A 13,528-nucleotide genomic window follows, 5' to 3' on the forward strand; every position below is an offset into this window, starting at 1 on the left:
GGGTTCTGAATTAGAGTCTGAGACATCAGTGGGAATTCCTGTTTAGCTTAATACAGAAACTGATGAGTAAAAGTAAAAATTATAGACGTGTATGCATACACAGGTAAATAAATACACATATATTTATTTCTTTTAAAAAAAAGATTTTATTTATTTATTCATGAGAGACAGAGAGAGAGAGAGAGAGAGAGAGAGAGAGAGAGAGGGCAGAGACACAGGCAGAGGGAGAAGCAGGCTCCATGCAGGGAGCCCGATGCGGGACTTGATCCCGGGTCTCGCAGGATCATATCCTGGGCTGAAGGCAGGCGCCAAACCGCTAAGCCACCCAGGGATTCCCCACATACATTTATTTCCTAGCTCTGCTCACTGCCAGGACCTAAAAACAACGACACTCCAGTAGCAATGAGCACATCAGAGCAAATTCTGATTTTAATACCATTCTCCAATAAAAGGATCCAGAGACCCTTGTTGAAATGGCTGATTTTAGGCCTGGAACAGGCAATATACACGATGAGTCTGGAGCATCCTCTAGTACCAGAAAGTGGGGAAGTGCTCAAAACATAAACTGCTGGGAGTATGTCAGAGATACAGAAACCAAATGAAAGAGCTCCCAATGGCAAAAGCTGGAACAATCTGAGCCACAAAATAATAAAACAAAAATGTGGTTTTCAGTTATAGCTGAAGTAATAGTAACAGAAACCTTTGACACGCTCAATAATAATATAAAACTGTGTCATTGTGCAAGTATATTTTTTTAAAAGTAGGAGGGCAGAATATATCAGGAACTCAAATTAAGAAGGACAAACTGGAGTATGTTTTAGAGGGGGGAAAGGCCAGGATGCTTCAGGATTCACATGAACAATAGTCCAATGCAATATAATTAATACTGGAGTCTCTACTGGGCACCAAGAACTATAGAAACATGGGGGAATACGAGTATGAATAAAACAGTTCCTGACCTGCATGGCCTGAGGGACAGCTTAGGATGAAGGCCAGATGTTGTAACAGGCTGACTTGGGTTCAATATCTGGCACAAAATAAGTGACGAATGTATGTGAAGATCTCTTCCCCAGGCCATCCCGGGTGGCTCAGCGGTTTAGCGCCCCCTTCAGCCCAGGGCGTGATCCTGGGGACCCGGGATCAAGTCCCACATCAGGCTCCCTGTATGGAGCCTGCTTCTCCCTCTGCCTCTGTCTGTGCCTCTTTCTCTGTGTTTCTCATGAATAAATAAATAAAAATCTTAAAAAAAAAAAAAGAGATCTCTTCCCCAAATGCCCAATACAACAGGCATTGAAACCAACTGTTGAAATCAACAAATTTCACCACTTAGGTGACAAAAGGATATTACTTCCATTCTATACTGTTACAATCAACCGGAGAAGTTAGGTATTTTTTTTTAAGTATAGAATTTAAAAGTCTAAAATTTAAGTCTAAAGAAAAAGAGTTCAGATTTGTTTCGGCCTACATGAACATGGGGAATTTTCTAGTTTGACTCAAGGAGTCTATTGCAGATCCAAGTGATAGGCAATTAGAAAACAACACTCTGGGTGGCACTAACTGAAAAGCACAATTATTGCATGATCACTTTCTAGAACTTTAGACCATTAAAGGCACTCACACTTTAAAACTCTACACATAATTAGCATTCTGTTTCCCTGTTTTGAAGTATCAACCTGTTGCGTCAGATGGAAGAGAAGAAAAATTATCTAAATGAGAATGCTTTTCCCATGTGCACCAGGAAACACACACAATTAATCACCGAGAGAAGAAAACCTCCCCCATGCTCCTGCTTATCATCTCTGCTTTCAATGAGCTTTTGCTCAACGGGAAAAAACCTGCCAATTCTGACAAACACTGACAAAATCAGCACATGTAGGCTACATGGGATGCATGCTAGGATCTTTGTAAAGGAGCCTTATGAAGGGAATGTGGAGAGCAAGTCAGCTGGGGGAGGAAGGGGAGAGAGGGGAAGGAGAGAACAGCGTGATGTCAGTGCTCACAAGACACGGTGAAGGCGAGCTTGTTTGGGTAGGCCACTGACACACACCAAGAAGCCCAAGAAGTGTTCCAGGAACCACAGCAATGATGACATTGAGCCCTACAAAGGACCCAGGTGAGGGTGGGTGGCAGCCAGGAGCACAGCCTGCTGGAGCTGAGAAAGACGGGCTAGTGGGAGCAGCAGTGTGTCATTTTAGGAACATATTAAAATACTAAAAATTGACTTGAAATGATAAAACATTTCTGTTAAAGAAAGTCAAACACAAAAGTTGTACATAAAGAGACTAAATGCTGGCAGGAGAGTACAGCTGACTTATTTTCCTTTATATGTTCCATATTTTCCATTAGTACTTATTTATTTTGCTATTGTTCAGTTGCTACTCAAATGACTAACCCAAACTCAAAAAGTTAGTTCACTCATACCTTTCCCTAAAGATACACAATGAGCCAGATGTCTGAAGATAGCCAAAGTCAAAATCCACTCTAGTTTTTTAACAGAGTGGATCAAAGCTTTTGACCTTGAAATAAGTTCGTTCATTCACAGAACAGGTTCAAAATAGATAACATACAATGGATGTATGTTCTCTGCAAATAAAGAGGGTAAAGCACTCACAGGAGAGCTGTCCTTTTATATGACCATTATGAATAAACCCTGTGGGGTTTATGAATAAACTGTGGGGTAAAGACAAAGTAAACTAACGGAATATTAACAGTGGTGGAATTGTTTTCTTTTCTTTCTGGCTTATCAGTATTCCTTGAATATTTATATTCAGTAAAGTTTTACTTGTATGGGAATGATATTTCTTTTTTTTTTTTTTTTTTTGATATTTCTATTTTCAAAAGATTCTCTAGTTCTCCTGGTTACTATTATATACATTTTAGGTATTTATTCTCATGCTACATATTACAATATATTCCTACAACTGTTCTTAATGTCTGTTATAAATTTAATTTGTGGCCTGAGTCTTTTATATATAATTTCTCACTGGGGATGAAGACAAAACTATCATATATTTCAAAACAGCCATAGTTTAATAGTCAAATATATTTACACATCAATGATAACACAACAAAATTCCTAGAAAGTCTGAGGTACTATACAAAAGGCTTAGTGGAATTTAAAAACTGGGGCCATTTTCTTTGGAATACAAAAATTTTAGACTGAGCAGCCTGGGTGGCTCAGCGGTTTAGCGCCACCTTCAGCCCAGGGCCTGGTTGGTCCTGGAGACCTGGGATTGAGTCCCACATCAGGCTCCCCACGTAGAGCCTTCTTCTCCCTCTGCCTGTGTCTCTGCGTGTGTGTGTGTGTGTGTGTGTGTGTGTCTCATGAATAAATAAATAAAATGCTTAAAAATTTTTTTTTAAACTCAAATATTTATTACTCAACACTAAATACATTTTTAGTCAGCTACCTACCCCTTTCCCTACAATTCTGAGAAAAAATTTCAGCCTGTGATTTTACTTTCTGGTACTAACCCCAAATCCTCCCGAGTCTACTATCCATGCTTTGCCTCCAGGAAATTAAGTAAAAGATAAAAATTCTAAGGACTGGCTGACAAGGTTTGAAGAGAACCCACAGTATTACGGATGGGCAACTGCTTGGGTAACCTTCCTTCAGAGGCTCTCGGACACAGCCCTTGCAGTGCGGGTGGAAGCCACAATTGGGAAGGAAAGCAACAGAGAACTGGAGTTTGTTCTTGGACTGGTGACTTGGGTTTCTAAATTTATCCTGTAATTTAATAAATGGATTTTTCTGGTCCCTATTCTAGCAATAAAACACCCGTTTAAAAAGAATTAGAATCACGTGAGCAAAAAGTAGATTTATTTATCATATAACTAGAAAAAAATAGAAGCTATAAAATAGAATGCAGAGTACAATCTTTTATAAAAGAAATATATAAATAAAATATGTATTTAGACAAAAGATTAGAAGAATATATATCAAAGTATTAACAGAGTGTGTTTTATTTTCTGATTATCAATACTTTCTAAATTTGACACTAAGTACTTATTACCTTTAAGGGAAAATATGTAATTTTTTTTTTTAAAAACCCTATATGCTATATGCAAACTTCTTATAAAAAAGTACCAAGATGAGAATAAAATAAAAACACCATCACAACACCAAACTACTGAGCAATTTAATTCCTAAAAGACAATTTAAAAAAAATTTAATTTAGTATAGTAAAATGGAGAAAATATAAAATCTCTAGATACTTTTCCACGTAGAGTTGATTTAGTCTTTATAAACTATAAAGGTAACGTATCAGGATTGACTGTGGAAAGGCACGATTCTAAATAAGAACATGTTTCTGTGAGGAGCTAAGATCACATGGCCTTTTTTAAAAATATATATATATATTTTTTTAATTCATGAGACACACAGAGAGAGAGAGAGGCAGAAACATAGGCAGAGGGACAGAGGGAGAAGCAGGCCCCATGCAGGGAGCCTGATGTTGGACTCCATCCCGGGACTCCATGATCACGCCCTGGGCTGAAGGCAGGCATTAAACCGCCGAGCCACCCAGGGATCCCCATGTGGCCCTTCTTATACAAGAACTTACCACTGATCCATCAAAACAGATCCATTTAAAGCATTACAATGCCTGGCACATAGTAAGGGCTCAAAAATTATTGATGAGGGCAGCCCAGGTGGCTCAGTGGTTTAGCACCGCCTTCAGCCCAGGGTGTGATCCTAGAGTCCCGGGTTCAAGTCCCACATTGGGCTCCCTGCATGGAGCCTGCTTCTCCCTCTTCCTGTGTCTCTGCCTCTCTCTGTGTCTCTCTCATGAATAAATAAAATCTTAAAAAAAATTATTGATGAAATAAAGTCCTGAGTTTATATACAGGGCCAGACATCTTTTCTCTTGAAGGGCTGAACACCACAAACTATGAGATCAACCATGCAGAAAAGATGGTGCTGCTTGGACTGCAGCGAATAGAAATGGCTGCAAGACCAAGGTATTAGTGATCACTAATCAAGTTAGTGATTTTGTTTTCTCAAGGAACTAGCAGTGGGCTTTCTCCCAGCCAAGCTCCACCTGCAGTGGCCACCTCCTATGCTAAAATCAAGACAGTATCCAGACAGGAAGGTTTGACCAGAGAGAGATTGCATTCACACTCACACAGAAGGAAAGAGGAGCAGGAATGCTCTTCCTTAGCTGCTACAATGAGGCTAGGCAATGGCCCTGTGGTGAGACCTGCCATTCAAAAGGTTTTGGACTAAAATAATAAGATTTACCACCCAAGGGGCACCTGGGTGGCTCAGTAGTGGAGAATCTGCCTTTGGCTACGGTCGTGATCCCAGGGTTCTGGGCTCACCTGCAGGGAGCCTGCTTCTCCCTCTGCCTCTATCTCTGCCCCTCTCTCTGGGTCTCTCGTGAATAAATAAATTTAAAAAACAGATTTACCACCCAAGAGGACAAATGTTAGGTTGTAAACCATGACAAAAAAGTCATGTCCAAATACTTACCTACCTAGATATAGCCCAGAAAATGTGACTAATAACAAACTGAGAAAATAATAAGCAGAAACCCTATTATTTTTTCATGCAAGTGTATGTAGTTGGGAAGTTTCAAATTCTCATCATTGCAAACTAGTTATTTGCAAAATTTTCCTTAAAAATCCAATTTGTTTAATTTGCTGTGATTGGATTGATCATTGTTTGGCCAACCAGAAACATAAAAATGGGTAACTTATACATTATGTCTAAGGTTCCTGGGCTAGTTGCTCCCTGACACCTATTTTTTAAAAAATATTTTATTTATTTATTCATGAGAGACACAGAGAAAGAGGCAGAGACATAAGCAGAGCAAGAAGCAGGCTCTTCTCAGGGAGCCGGATGCAGGACTCGATCCCAGGACCCCAGGATCACAACCTGAGCCAAAGGCAGATGCCCAACCGCTGAGCCACACAGGCATCCCTCAGACACTTGTTTAATGGTCAGCCCATACTCACTGTTTGTGTTAAAATTCTCATGAGCTTAAGGATCAATAAATTAGAGACCATGGAGAGGCACCTGGGTGGTTCGGTCGGTTAAGCGTCTCTTGGTTTTGTCTCAGGTGGTGATCATCGGGTTGTGGTCTCAGGTTTGTGAGACAGAACTGGGAGTGGGACTCCGTGCTCAGTGAGGAGTCTCCTCCTGCTCACATGTTCTCTCTCTCTAAAATAAATCTTTTAAAAAATAATTTCAGAGATCACAGAGACAGATTTTTGGGGCCACAATTTTCTACCAAACTAGGTGTCCATTCTAATCGCAGCACAGGAATGATTTCCAAGAAAAAAAAATGATTACAACTTCTTAAAAATTAAGCCAAAGAACTATGGAAGCCTTGACATTTTTATGGAACCAACATAAGTTACATCTCTTAGATGAACTGTAAAAGGTATTTCAGGCCTGTTAAATCTTTAACTGTGCTCTTTTATTTTCCTGAAGTTTCCTTTTCCTGACACAATATACTTTTCATAAGGTTAAATGAGACTTAAGAGTTTAAGCGAATGTTCCAACCACTATTTTTTATAAACTCAGAAACACATTTCTTCATCATGTTAACATTCAGAGACTTTATAGTTTCATCGTTCAAGCATTTATCATAATCTGTAATTATCTTGTTTTATTTGCTGATTGCTTTTTTTTCCTATATAATTTCTGTAAGATCAGGGATGCTGTCTGCCTTTCTCACTGGTATTTCCCCTTCACCTAACATAAAGCCTGATACTAAAAACCATTCACAAATACTAAGTTAACAAATGGATGATTTTAGTCACAGAAAGGAAAGCATGATTAGGAGCTAAATATAAATAGTCCACGCTCTCTGAGTTCTCAAAAAATTTAAAAGGTGGCTCATTCTTATTTTTATGGATTTTTTAATGCCTTGCAGAGTAGATTCTCAAAAGTAAACTGCATCCTTTTTGGAAATGAAAATGACCTTGAATATTATAGCAGGATTGGAGCTCACAAATCTGCTCTAAAAACAGTGAAGGAAAAAAAAAAAAAACAGTGAAGGAGAAAGAGAACAGTAGAAAAACAGCTGTGCTTAGTACTCTACCAAGGCCTTCTATCCACTGTCTCAGATAAAACCCTCTGGAGGCACCGTCGCTGTCTTCAACATGAGCAGTGACAATCAGCCAGACAGTCCGTGGCCCAAGGTCAAGAAAGTGTTGGAATTGGGATGAGAACACCAGTTCTTCCTTAAATCAAAACCCACATTATTTCCTCTCCCCAATGCTGCCTTCACAGGAACCACAAAAAAATGTGTATTTTTTTCAGTAACAACACATTAGGTGCATTAAATGACACAGTTAACATTTGCAAAAAAAAAAAAAAAAGTTTTGATTATTCGACTTACATACGTTTTGGGAAAGGAAATACATGAATAAACTAAATAATTACATGTGTCTCTTGGTGAGGCTGCAGTGATGGGAGAAAGAAAAGATAAAGTCACCAGAAAAGAAACATCCCAATGTGTACACTTTCACACCCGCTATACTGCTTAAAGCTAAAGAAAATCTTCAGATTCTAAGGCATTTTTAGTTTGCAAAAAGGTCGAGATGTGCTTTTAAGAGAACTGTGATTTCAGGTTTGTCCTCAGGAAAATTTCCAGATTTCCGAGTGGAATTTTGACGCGCAAGCCCCATCCCTGTCGGAAGCCTCTCCTAAGTGCTGTGACCCCGAAAAGTGTAAGATCCACACCCACACCGGGGAGACCGCTCATTACAGCAGAGGCACAGGCGGGCCGTGCCCGTAACCGCCCCGGCTGGCAGGCTGAGGTGGACGGTGTCCTGGACCCGGTCCGCGGCGCGCTGCGGTCTAATATTAACTCTAAAGGAACTGCCTTGGGCCCGGAGTTCCCGAGGCTCGGAGAGGCGTGGAAGGGAGCGCTCCCCAGACGGGAGGGAGGGGAGGACGACAGGGCAAGGCCAACCCGTGAGCACTTTCCCAGCAGGCGCGCCCATTCGGGAGCTCCGCAGGGCCAGCAGCGGTGTCCCTGCCAGACCTGGGGAGGGGTGCAGCACCTGAGGACCGGCGTGGAACCCGGCCAGGCACCGGCAGCTGAGGGACCCCCGCACCTGGGAGGACCCACACCTGGGACGGACCTGCAGCCGGGTCCCTGCATCTGGAGGGACCCACACACCTGAGGGCTCTCGCACCTGAGGATCAGCAGCTGGAGACCCCCCCCTCCCGAGCTGGAGGGACACGCACCTGGGGCCCCTGCACCTGGAGGGATCCACACCTGTGGTCTCTGGCACCGGAGGGCCTCCGCACTAGGGGCGGGCAAGCGGGCGGCGGGGTAGCGCGCAGGGGGCTCCGGGCTCAGGTTTCCACCCCAGCCTCAGCTTCCCCGGCGCAGACAGCGGAACGACCCCCGCGCGGCCTCCCACGCGCTTCCCCCCGCCCCCGCGGCCGACGCATCGGGATGCGGCTTAGACCGCACCGCGCCGACCCCCGCCTCTCCGGAGACCTGCCAGGCCCGACTGGCCCCCGCCCCGCCGCGCCCGCCGCGCCCGCCGCGCCCCGCCGCACTCACCGCGCTCGCCGAGGTCGCTCCCGCAGCCGCACGCCCCGCCGCGCCCCTCGCGCGCACCGCAACAGCCTGCGCCTGCCAGGGCCGCCGGGTCGCCTGCTGAGGCCGCTCCCGGGCCGCGCCGCCGCCCCGCCCCCCGCCCCGCGCGCCAATCACCGCCGCGCACTGCCTCACGTGACGCGCGCCAGCCAATGGCGGCCCGAGGCGGCCCGGGATGCGGCGGGCGGCGGGCGGCGGGCGGCGGGGCGGCGGGGGCTCGGCGGGGGCTCCCGGGTCGGCTGTCCCCGCGCGCAGGCCGTCCCGCCCCGACGCCCGCGCTCCCCTTGGCCCCGGCGTGGCTCCCGCACCTGCTGCCCCGCGCGCGGACCTGGTCAGAGCCCGAACCCCGGGGCCCGCGCCGATGCCCGAGGCTGCCCCTCTCCCTCCTGGGGGGCGGGGTCAGCTGGGGACGCGGGGACCCGCAGCCCCTCCCACCCTAACGGACCTAGCACGTCCCGGGCCGGGAGGTACCGTTGAGCTCTCCCTGCAGGAAGGAGGGGGACGGTGCCTGCGGGCCGGACAACCCTCCTGGGTGTGCGGAGCTACTTACACGCTCTGCCTGACCCCGAGCCAGGGCTTCACAGGCATCCCCTTGCCGAGTTCTCAACAACCCCACGGTGCGCAGAAAGGGGGGCACGAGCAGGGTGCTTAGGCCTTGGAGATCCAGCAGGTGATGGGGGATGGCTGCTAGGCACTGTCGCCAGCGCTTGGGCCAAGGAATGCAACTGTGCTAAGTCAACGGGGGCCGCCCTGACCTACAGAGGACACGAATTAGCGAGGTGACGAGGCGCCTGGATGGCTCGGTGGGCCTGCTCCTGTCATAATCCCTGGTCCTGGGAACCAGCCCTGCATGGGGCTTCCTGCTCCCCCCACCCCTGGGGAGCCTGCTTCTCCCTCTGCCTAGGCCCCTCCCCCTGCTCGTGCTTTCTCGCTCTCTCAAATAATAAATAAAATCTTAAAAAAAAAAAAAAAAGGAATAACAAGACAAGGCTACTCTTGTAGCTCAGGAAGCAGGCCTCATAATAAACCAATATAAGAATATTGTCATGTCGAGACAATGCAAAAGAACATGTTTTTGATAAATAGTGGAGTCTGAAAGTGAGGTGAAAAAGGTTGAACTTGCTATTCCTCAGCACTGTCCGAGGGAGAAGAGCACCCCTACTAGGGTTTATTAATAAGCACCAGGACTGGTTTAAATGGCTCTCGAATGCTTGTTGCTGCACCAAGCATCCGCGATTACTGAGGAAAATTAGACACTGCTCTGCCTGTAGGGAGCCCCTACAGGTCTGTGGGGAGAAAAGAGCACAGGAGAGGGTAACCCTGGATGGTGTGGAAACACATCCACCCTGGAGAGGAGGCAAGGAAGAAGGAGGGGGGTTGTCAGGGCCCCAAGAAGTGATAACAGAATGGGGGTCTTGAAAACAAACTGGAGAAGACAAGCTAAGTATAGCGCTTTCTAGTCAAAATATTGATAAGGGAAGAAAAATTGATCAGAGGCTTAGTTATCAACTAAATGTATTCCCATGAGTCCGAATCCTTCTTTCCTAGTGGATAAAGTTGTGGATTTTAGCGTAGATGCATTTTCTAACGCTGAGAAAACGTCAATTAGAACTGACGTGCTAACATGTACTTTCCTTTTGCTGCTACCCTGGGGTACAAGTATCATTGTGAGAAGCCTATCACATACAGAATACTTTGCAAACTAATGTGGATGAAAATGTCAGTTCTCATCTGTCTAGTGACTGCTCTGTTTACCTAAAAATGACTTATGTGATCCATCAGGGAAGCTTCTTAATTATTCCTGCTACAGGAAACCCTGCCTAGACAAATTGGTATTAACTTTGGAACGAGGGAGCCCTATGATGGGCTCACGATAAAGAGCAATAATGTTGAGATAAGAGGACACTGTGGGTGGTATGGAAGGAAAACACAGCTTTGCTCTTAAATTAGAGCCACTTGCAAGGAAAATCTTTAACTTATTTTTGATATGTGATACTATGTTGCTGGTGACACCTTCTAAGTAATGTTTTTTCTTAGGGCATAAAAAAGTTGCAAGTTAGATTACATTAAGATGATAGGGTTTTTCTTTTTTAAGCATTTCCATTTATTTTAATTCCTACCTATTTTTTCTTTCCACTCGAATCTCTAAAAACTAATGATTGATTGGACTAATTCAGTAGCCTGGCCAATGAGTTACAGCATTAATGAGAAAATTCTGATACAAGTAAGAATCTTTAAGTCATATTTTCAACCTTCCACATTCTTTGCTTAATATTAAAATGGTTTACTTGATGGTATCATTTCCAGTTATGTTCTTCTCAGGTATATAGTCTACTCACTGCTTCCATCCAGTGCAGTGAAGATAAATGGATAATCACTCCTGAACAGGCTGTGGGCTTGTATTGAAGCATGTGGCCTATTAGCCTAGCTCCAATGTCCTCTTTCAGGCAGAGTGAGTTGTCTGGCATCCCAGTTGTGATTTTGTTTCCTTATCACCATTGCAACTGTGTTTGAAATAGCCATAATGCAATTTTATCCATTTAATATGAGCTATTCTTAGCAGTGCAAAAGCTCTGACTGCAATTTCTTTCATTTTATTTCTTAATATAAGACGGGATTCATGTTTAACCATATCCACAGACCACTTAATGAATGAAATGGGGAATGCTTACAGACTGTGTGATAATGAGAGATCCAAACACCAAGTGCTCCAGAGGCTTTGAGTTTCTCACATAAGCCACCGTGGAGGACGTGGATGCAGCCATGAATGTAAGGCCACACAAGGTAGATGAAAGAGTTGTAGAACTGAAGAAGGCTGTCTCAAGAGAAGATTCTCAAAGACCTGGTGCCCACTTAACTGTGAAAAATATTTTTGTTGGTGGCATTAAAGAAGACACTGAACAACATCATCTAAGAGATTATTTTGAACACTATGGGAAAATTGAAGTGATTGAGATCATGACTGACCAAGGCAGTGGCAATAAGAGAGGTTTTGCTTTCGTAACATTTGATGACCATGACTCTGTAGACAAGATTGTCATTCAAAAATACCATACTGTGAATGGCCACAACTGTGAAGTAAGGAAAGCCCTACTGAAGCAAGAGATGGCTAGTGCTTCATCCAGCCAAAGAGGCCAAAGTTGTTCTGTAAACTTTGGTGGTGGTTGTGGAGGTGGTTTTGGTGGGAATGAAAACTTTGGTTGTAGAGGGAACCTCAGTGGTCAAAGGTGGCTTCGGTGGCAGTTGAGGTGGTGGTGGATACAGTGGGAGTGGGGATGGCTGTAACGGATTTGGTAATGATGGTGGTTATAGAGGAGGTGGCCCTGGTTACTCTGGAGGAAGCAGAGGCTATGGGAATGGTGGACAGGGTTATGGAAACCAGGGCAGTGGCTATGGTGGGAGTGGCAGCTATGACAGCTATAACAATGGAGGAGGTGGAGGTGGCTATGGCAGTGATAGTGGAAGCAACTTTGGAGGTGGCAGAAGCTACAACAATTTTGGCAATTACAACAATCAATCCTCAAATTTTGGGGCCATGAAAGGAGGAAATTTTGGAGGCAGAAGCTCTGGCCCCTATGGTGGTGGAGGCCAATATCTTGCCAAACCACAAAACCAAGGTGGCTATGGCAGTTCCAGCAGCAGCAGCAGCAGCTATGGCAGTGGCAGAAGATTTTATTTATTTATTCATGAGACACACACACACACACACACACACACACACAGAGGCAGAGACACAAGCAGGTTCCATGCAGGGAATCTGATGTGGGACTCAATCCTGGGTCTCCAGGATCAGGCCCTGGGCTGAAGGCAGTGCTAAACCGCTGAGCCACCGGCGCTGTGGCAGAAGGTTTTAATTTCTGCCAGGAAACAAAGCTTAGCAGGAGAGGAGAGCCAGAGAAGTGACAGGGAAGGTTACAATAGATTTGTGAACTCAGCCAAGCACAGTGGCGGCAGGGCCTAGCTGCTACAAAGAAGACATATTTTAGACAATACTCATGTATGGGCAAAAACCTTGAGGACTGTATTTGTGACTAATTGTATAACAGGTTATTTTAGTTTCTATTCTGTAGAAAGTGTAAAGCATTCCAACAAAGCGTTTTAATGTCGATTTTTTTTGCACCCATGCTGTTGATGGCTAAATGTAATAGTCTGATCATGACACTGAATAAATGTGTCTTAAAAAAAAAAAAAACAAACCAGCACACACTGTGCAGCTGAAGACAACACATATTTATGATCTCATGGTTTTCGCAGCCAGGCTGTAACTGAGGCGTTGGACAGGGTGGCAGCCTCATCAAAAACTTGATGAGGAACAACCTGCTTCCAAGCTCCTCCACTGAGTTACTGGCTGCATTGGCCTCAGTGCAGCTGCAGGAAATTCACTTTCTTTGCTGAGGTCAGCAGTGTGCTGTTCGCAGCTCTGAAGCTGCCCTCCCTCAGTTCTCACGACGTGGTCCTTCCCTACACTGTCTCACAACACAGCAGCTTCTTGAAGCCAACAAAGGACAAAGATTCATCATTTTAAAAATTATTTTTACTATCCAAGGCCTACCTTTATTTTTTTTACTTTTTAAAAAAAAATGGAGTTGGCTCACAATGTTACATCAGTTTCAGGTGTACAACACAGTGGTTCGACAGCCCTGTCCATTATGCCACGTTTACCACAGGTGTAGCTAAAAAAAAAAAAAACAGGGCACACATCATGAATATGCATGTCACCCTTGAGAGGGAACCATGTTGATCTCTGTGTCCTTCCAGTTTGGGGGTATGTGCTACCAAATCGAGCACAGAATCATTATCATTTCAGTAGAAGCATAATATTCCATTGTGTGAATGTGACATAATTTAACTCTCCTCTAGAGGTATTAGGGTTTAAAATTTTTCTTAATTATAAACAAAGATACAACTCAGTTTGTGAGCTCCTGTTCTTTCCTTAGTGTAATGCCTAGAAGTGGAACTGCCGGGCC

The 13,528-nt window shown here is 44.6% G+C and overlaps 1 protein-coding gene and 1 non-coding gene across 3 annotated transcripts in view; both read right to left on the minus strand.

Moving 5' to 3' along the window:
* The window catches only part of PTPDC1 (protein tyrosine phosphatase domain containing 1), a 57,956-nt gene extending 49,380 nt beyond the window's left edge, over positions 1-8,576 (minus strand). For both annotated transcript variants that reach the window (XM_041746458.1, XM_041746457.1), the window contains exon 1: positions 8,526-8,576. The gene's annotated coding sequence lies outside the window, so the exon portion shown is untranslated. The remainder of the gene's footprint in view (positions 1-8,525) is intronic.
* A 4,669-nt stretch (positions 8,577-13,245) lies between these two features.
* LOC121485975 lies at positions 13,246-13,349 on the minus strand. The gene has a single exon (XR_005986467.1). It is a non-coding gene; the product is annotated as a U6 spliceosomal RNA (small nuclear RNA).
* Positions 13,350-13,528: the final 179 nt, after the last annotated feature.

The sequence above is a fragment of the Vulpes lagopus genome, chromosome 2, assembly GCF_018345385.1.
Source record: "Vulpes lagopus strain Blue_001 chromosome 2, ASM1834538v1, whole genome shotgun sequence".
Taxonomy (NCBI): domain Eukaryota; kingdom Metazoa; phylum Chordata; class Mammalia; order Carnivora; family Canidae; genus Vulpes; species Vulpes lagopus.